Source organism: Tamandua tetradactyla, chromosome 13, assembly GCF_023851605.1.
Source record: "Tamandua tetradactyla isolate mTamTet1 chromosome 13, mTamTet1.pri, whole genome shotgun sequence".
Classification (NCBI taxonomy): domain Eukaryota; kingdom Metazoa; phylum Chordata; class Mammalia; order Pilosa; family Myrmecophagidae; genus Tamandua; species Tamandua tetradactyla.
The window spans coordinates 96,094,762-96,102,503 of NC_135339.1; the positions used below are offsets into that span (position 1 = coordinate 96,094,762).

At 39.3% G+C, this 7,742-nt stretch overlaps 1 long non-coding RNA gene across 1 annotated transcript; it reads right to left on the reverse strand.

The window, feature by feature from the left end:
* Positions 1-3,363: 3,363 nt before the first annotated feature.
* LOC143654492 (uncharacterized) lies at positions 3,364-7,390 on the reverse strand. The gene is made up of 4 exons (XR_013161823.1): positions 7,313-7,390; positions 5,737-5,854; positions 5,196-5,335; positions 3,364-3,807 (listed from the first exon to the last, which is right to left on the reverse strand). It is a non-coding gene; the product is annotated as an uncharacterized LOC143654492 (long non-coding RNA).
* Positions 7,391-7,742: the final 352 nt, after the last annotated feature.

Below are 7,742 nucleotides of genomic sequence, written 5' to 3' on the forward strand. Positions count from 1 at the left end.
CCTGGGGTATAAGAGCAGGCTTTGCATGATAAATCCACTCTAACATTCCAATCTCTCTAAGCCTCTGGATCCCCTCATCTACATTATACTAGGGCACTTCTGGCATTTCAACCGCAGGTAATGTTGGCCACCTTTTGATCCATGTTTCAGCCAACCATCCAAACAAACTGTTAACACCTTTTCTAATCCCTGGAGCTATAACATTGAATGCAGAATCTCTGCTTAGTGGGCCCATATCAATAAATTCAGCCTGATCCAGCCTTATACTTCTCCCTGACCATTATCCCACACCCTTAAAATCCTTTGCCACAGATATTCCCCTGATTTCTGTCTATGTAAATTGGAAAACTCACACAGTTCTTTTGGAGCATAACATACCTCCTCATGGGTGATACTTTGTACCTCACCTTTAGGGGCCTGTTGGCACTTTAGTTATCAGTCTGGAAGAAATGAGGGGTAGTGGAGGTGGGTCATGAAAAGAATTAGAAATATCTTCCAAGCCATTTGCTTCAGGGCTTTCATTTGAAGTTTCATCTGGTGAAACAGAATTAATCACTCTAGGGCTAATCCCTTCAGGTGGAGGTTGGGTGGCCAACTCCTCAAGGCGGGCTGGAGGTGGGGTGGCTATGTCTTCAGGGCAGACTATTACAGGGTTATCTAGAGAGGACTCAGAATGACCTAGGGTTTCAACCTCACCCCCGACATCATTATCAATGCATATGTCACCATCCCAGTTTTCAGGGTCCCACTCCTTTCCAATCAATGCCCTCACTTTAATGGCAGACACAATGCAAGATTGAGATTTCAGTTTACATTGTAAAGTTGCTACTCTAACAATAAAATTGAGTCTGATTTTCAGAGATCTCAAGTCTATGGCTACAAGAAATAAGATTTTCCTTCAGGATACTAATAGAAACATCTACATCTGTCAGACGGCACATAAGCTTCTTGTTTGAAGCCTTAAGCCCATCCCTTTCACTCCTTAATGTAGCCAGTGTATCTAGCAACAACCAGCCAACATCTCTATACCTCTTATTTCCACAAAACTCTGTAAAGGTGTTAAAAACATTATCCCCCAGAGCCTGGCTTCATACAAGTGAAGCATTAGGAGAATCAAATGGTGATATTTTGACTATTTCTTTTGCCAGCTGACTCCATGGATTGGGAGTGTCATTCTAATTATGGGAATCAGAGTCCTTTGTCCCTTTGAGTTCAGTTAGAGTAGAAAACCATTCATAAAAACCCATTTTTAAGATTCTGTTTCTTAAGAACCACTCCTGGTACCAAGGTGTATTAGTTAGGGTTCTCTAGAGAAACAGAATCAATAGGGAATACTCATAGATATAAAACTTATAAAAGTGTCTCACATGACCATGGGAATGCAGAGTCCAAACTCTGTAGGGCAGACTGTGAAGCTGATGATTATGATGGAGGGTCTGGATGAACTCCACAGGAGGGACTTGCTGGCCAAAGAAGGAAGAGAACCTGTCTCATCTGAATCCTCCTAAAAGGCTTCCAGTGATTAGATTGAGCATCAATCATTGCAGAAGATGCTCCCCTTGGCTGATTACTAATGGAATCAGCTATGGATGCAGCTGACATGATCATGATCTAATTCTATGAAATGTCCTCATTGCAACAGACAGGCCAGCACTTGCCCAACCAGATAAACAGGTACCACCGCTTGGCCAAGTGGACACATGAAGCTGACCATGATAGATGTAATATAAATACCTGAAGTTTCTGAGAAAGACTATGTTATTTGAAAATAGCTCAGTATCTCAGAATTTAGAATTAACAGTTAAACCTTCTGAATATATGTGACTGCTCTAAGAGCTTAAAATCTAGGATGCTTTTCAATAAGCCCCAACCTGATCATCATGCTCTCAATTTAGTTCACCAAACTTTTATATTATAGTTAGCCCATATTATTGAGGCATGATAATGTTTGTTTTTTTGTTCCTGTCATTTCATTTGACATACAGCTCTTAAGGTTCATTAACCTATTAGCCTACCTCACAAGGACATTCCTTCTTATGGCTGCTCAGTAGTCCATTGTATGTATACACCATAGTTCCCCCTTTCATTCCTCAGCTGTTGTATCCTTAGGCCACCTCCATTAACTGTGGATCATGAACACTGCTGTCAGAAACACCAGTGTGCAAAAGTCCAGTTCTTACTCCACATTCAGTTCCTCCAGGTAAGTACTGATCAATGAGGTTTCAGGATCCTGTGGCAAACCTACCCCTAGCCTTCCATGGAACCACCACATTGCCCTCCGAGGTGCTGCACCTCTCATTTCCTTACTGACAATGAATAGGTACATCTATTTCTCCACATTTTCTCTAGCATTTACTTCTCTTTGTTCATTTTTAAATAGTTTTATTCACATTTTACATGTTACTGTTGACTATAGACTCTAGCTTACATTGATTGTACTCTTTCCCATTTACCAGCTATTTTTAATACCCCACAATATTGACATTCCTTTGCTCTTCCTCATGCAAAAACATTTTTTACTTTGTACATTTAATCACCATCATTGTACAATCAAGGCATTCCCAAATTGTACCATCTTGGTCTTTATCCTTTATCTCTCCTTACGGCTTCGCATGTGCCCCCAGACCTCTCCTCTCTATCACACTCACATTCACCCTCATTCAGTGTACTTATATTATGGTGCTACAAAGTCAGATAGTATAGTGCTATCCATTTCTGAGTGTTTACAATCAGTCCCGTTACACAATCTGTATTCCTTCAGTACCAATTACCCAATCTCTACCCTATTTCTATCTCTTGATAACCTGTGTTAACTTGAATTCTCCAAGTATTCATTCATATTACTGAGACCACACAGTATTTGTCCTTTTGTTTCTGGCTAATTTTTATACAGGACACTATCCATGGATTCTTTTGCCTGACTTGTTCAATAACCAATTCCTGAGACACTGGGGTTTGAAAGAGAGAAAGAGTTTATATCTACATGTGTAGCAGGAGAACAGACAGCCTAACCACCCAAAGTCTGTCTCCCTGAGCTTCGGGGATTTGAGGGTTTTTAAGGATTCTAATAAGGGAAGATGAGGTCATTTCAGATAGTAAAGTCAAAGCAGACAAGAAAATAGTGTTAAGTAAGTTCAAAGCAGAAAAGAAAACATTGTCAAAGTTAACATAAGTTGAAAGGAGCTATCTATTCTTCAGTGGCACAGCCTAGTGGAGCTAAGTGGCAGAGCTAGTGCAGCTGGAAAGAAAACATTGTTAGCATAGGTTAACATAAGAAGACAGAGCTATTTATCTTTTAATGGCAGAGCCTAGCAAACATGATTTACAAATGTAAGGGACTGAGGCTAGTATATGACTGTTTTCCTTAGCATTGAGGCCTATAAGAAAATAACCAGATAAAGGGCATTACAGCTGTCAGTCACACAGGCATCAGGTAAAAGATAAGGGTTTTTACAATCCCTCCAGATGTGCAAACAGCTTAATTATAGTTCAGGGCTTCTGGGTACTTTCCTTTGTCTACTCGGAAATCCCCAATGCAAAAAGAACATTTATATAATGATTTAGTAATTAAAATCATCCTTTAAATCCTAATTTCTCAGTTACAATTCCTCCCTGTTGTTTGATCATCCCCAATCTTGAGGGATATCTAGATTACAACCACTCCGGCTTCTTCCTGCTGACAAAGGGGTCACTGACTACTAAGGGTTTGGGGAGTGAGACTTCTTAGATTGTAGTTGAATATACTCTTTAGCTTCAGTTTTTTTCTCAGAATGTTGAAGATTCTTCCATATTTCACTTATGGCTGGGCTGCAATAAGAAACAGAGACATATTTTAACAATGAGCATGCTCAGAATTGTTAGTACTAATAGCATTAGCCCTGCTTGTAATATTGAATGAACTTAGAATCCTATTCCTGTAGGAAGCCAGCTAAATAAATCAAATATGCCAGAGGAGGTGGAACTACTGTCTGTGACATTAATTTTATTTTTCATATGTTCTAACACTTTAGTTACATTTTTAGATTCATTAGGTGTATAGGTAAAACATTCCGTTTTTATTATAGTGCATGTCCCTCCCTGTGAGGCTGTTAGGATATCCAAGGCCATTCAGGTTTGTAATACTGCTTTATGCATCAGGGTCATTTCAGTATTTAAAAAGATAAACTGTTGAGGCTGTCATTTAAGGCTTGCTGTGTAAAATTGTTTAGTGCCACTACCCTATGTATACCATCTTCAGTATATAATGAAGGCAGAAATATAGCAGCTAGATGGTCATATCAATGAAATACTGATGAGGCCCATCAAGCTTCTAATAATTATAGATTTGCCCCTGAGGTAGGAGTTTATGATGCTTCCTTCCTTTGAGCCCAGGGAAAACTACAGAGTGCATCTGCCTATCCAACCTTGGGGTAAGCAGGGCCATAAGTTGGTGCCACATAACCACTGAGTTCTGATCCAAGATACCCAGCAAACACTAGGTCTTTTAGTCCAGTCTGTCCCAAACCAGTCACTTTCCTGTAATATTATGGTTTGGAGACATTGCTCTGGAGGCAGCCACCACATATTCTTTGCTTTGGAAGGGCTATATTGTTGTGAATGATCTCGTTGTTCCCAGCAGAGAGGGGCTCCCTGACTTAATCTGCCATATCCAGGCATTAGCCACACCATGCCATCCCAAAGTTGCAAATGCCCCTTTTTTTCTCTAATGGTCAAATGTTCAGCCTTATCATCTAAATGTTTAGCATGTTGAATAGCCCCTTCCACTGTTTTGTTATAAGAAAAAGAAATTCAATGTCCTGGGCTTTCTAAATTGACTGGCTATCTTTTTGGATTGGCATTGTTTATATGTGTGCTTTTTAGAGTTCCCCTTGGTTCTTGCATCCTTTTAATTAACTTTTTTAGTTCCTTCCAGGTAGCTCCCTGGAGGGTTAGGTAGCCCATAAACACTAGATACAGGTAATTGGCCACACACCCAACAATCAGATTGATTCATAGAAGCTGCATAGGAAAGTGCCCACTGTAGGAAAACACTAGTGCTTGGTAATATATCAGTTACTTGGTTTATACTGTAGCATGGATATAAAATGGGGATGTGACAAAAATGCATGTTATTACACATGTTTTTATCCTTGGATATAATGCTTGGTTATACATTTTTAAGGATATTCAGATTTAAAAAATGCACTAATATTTACTTCTTATCTGTTCTCCTGAAGGTAAACTTTAAATATTCTAGGGGTTTGCATTGATATCTGCCTTCCAGAAATTGGTCAGTTCCTCTCCTTCTTCAGGATTCTCAGCCACTTGTTTTTCAGTCCTGGTTCTTTGAAGGAGTCTAGGAGAGAGAAACTGGTTAGAGGGTGCTATTTTTATTCTACTATGGTGTATCCATGGTTTCACTGCCATCAACTTGACGGGAGTAGGTTGCTAATAAGATTTCAAAGGAACTTCCCATTTGGTTCCAACTCATCTGTTGGATGTTGATATTTTCACTTTTGTAAAAGAAGTTGGTCCATAGGTTTAAACTGATGTAAGGGACTATCTGTAGGAAAAACAGCCAACTTGAGGCATAGCAATGAATTGCCTCTAATGTGACCCCTAGGGGCCAAATGCTTTTCTTCATTTCTAACACTTGGATGTGTTCCATCCAGGTATACATACCACTTTGAGGAATGGTCTCCCATATACCATTTCAAATTGGCTCAAATGGAACCTGCTTCTGGGTACTACTCTTACCTGCATCAGAGCCACCAGTAATACCTTGTCCCATGACAGGTTAGTTTCTTGGCAAAGTTTTGCTACCATCTTTTTCAGAGTATGTTTCATCCTTTCCATTCTCCCAGTAGACTGTGGTCTGCAAGATGCATGTAATTTTCAAAGTATGTTTAGAGCTTCTGACAATTCCTGTAAAGCTTCTGATGTAAAAGCACTCCCATTATCAATTTGTATTGAAAATGGAAGTCCAAACCATGGGATTATTTCCTTCAGGAGTGCCTTAGTTATTTCTGAAGCTTGCTCTGTCCTACATGGAAAAGCCTCTACCCATCCTGTAAATGTATCTACAAAAACAAGGAGGTACTGGTAATTTCCACTGGTCCTTGGCAAAACAGTAAAGCCTATTTGCCAGCCCTAATCAGGTAGTGTGCCTTGGGCTTGCACTCCTTTTATAAGGGTGGAGGGCTGGGTCTGCGATTATTTCTAGCACAAGTTAAACAGTTTTGTGTTATTTTCTGAATGGTTCTTTGCATCTTAGGTCCTACAATATAATTTTTCAGCCACTGATACATGACATCTCTTCCATACTGTGTGCTTTTTTTAAAATCTTTTTTTATTAATTAAAAAAATTAACAAACAAAACAAGATATCATTCCATTCTACATATAAATCAGTAATTCTTAACATCATCACATAGTTGCATACTCATCATTTCTTAGAACATTTGCATCGATTTAGAAAAAGAAATAAAAAGACAACAGAAAAAGAAATAAAATGATAATAGAGAAAAAAAGATTATACATACCATATCCCTTACCCCTTGCTTTCATTTACCACTAGCATTTCAAACTAAATTTATTTTAACATTTGTTCCCCCTTATTATTTATTTTTATTCCATATGTTCTACTCTTCTGTTGATATAGTAGCTAAAAGGAGCATCAGACACAAGGTTTTCACATTCACAGAGTCTCATTGTGAAAGCTATATCATTGTTCAATCATCATCAAGAAACATGGCTATTGGAACACAGCTCTACATTTTCAGGCAGTTCCCTCCAGCCTCTCCACTACATCTTGAACAACAAGGTGATATCTACTTAATACATAAGAATAACCTCCAGGATAACCTCTCGACTCTGTTTGGAATCTCTCAGCCATTGACACTTAGTCTCATTTCACTCTTCCCCCCTTGGTCGAGAAGGTTCTCTCAGTCCCTTGATGTTAATTCTCAGCTCATTCTAGGGTTTTTCTTAGTCCCTTGATGCTGAGTCTCAGCTCATTCCAGGATTTCTGTCCCACATTGCCAGGAAGGTCCACACCCTTGGGAGTAATATCCCACACAGAGAAGGGGAGGGTGGTAAGTCTGCTCGTCATGTTGGCTGGAGAGAGAGGCCACATCTGAGCAACAAAAGAGGCTCTCTTGGGGGTGACTCTTAGGCTTAAATTTTAAGTAGACATGATCTATCCTTTGTGGGGTTAAGTTTCATATGAACAAACCCCAAGACTGGGGGCTCAGCCTATAGCTTTGGTTGTCCACACTGCTTGTGAGAATATCAAGAATTCAACTTGGGGAAGTTGAATTTCTCCCCGCTCTCACCATTCCCCAAAGGGGGCTTGCAAATACTTTTCCAGTCACTGATCAAATCACTCTGGGATTCATCGGGGCATCACTCTGGACAAACCAACAAAATCTCATGTTCTACCTTAGATTCCAAGTACTTATGACACATAATGTGTGCTTTGATGTAATAAGTAAGAACTCTTTCCATTAAGTGTTTGGAAATAAGAATTATTCCATCTTTATTATAAATCCATCTTTCCTCCATTTTCTTGCATGGAAAGCTTGATAAAGGACTAACATCTATTTCTTCTAGGTTAAAACCCCATTCCTGGGCTGTCAGCAAATTGTGGGCTGAATACTGAGAAGTGTTTTTTGGTTTTATATCTGGTACTAGAGGAAGTACCATTGATGAGGATGGAGATTTTAATTTGGCTGCTGCTCTTGCTTCTAGATCTGCTATTTGATT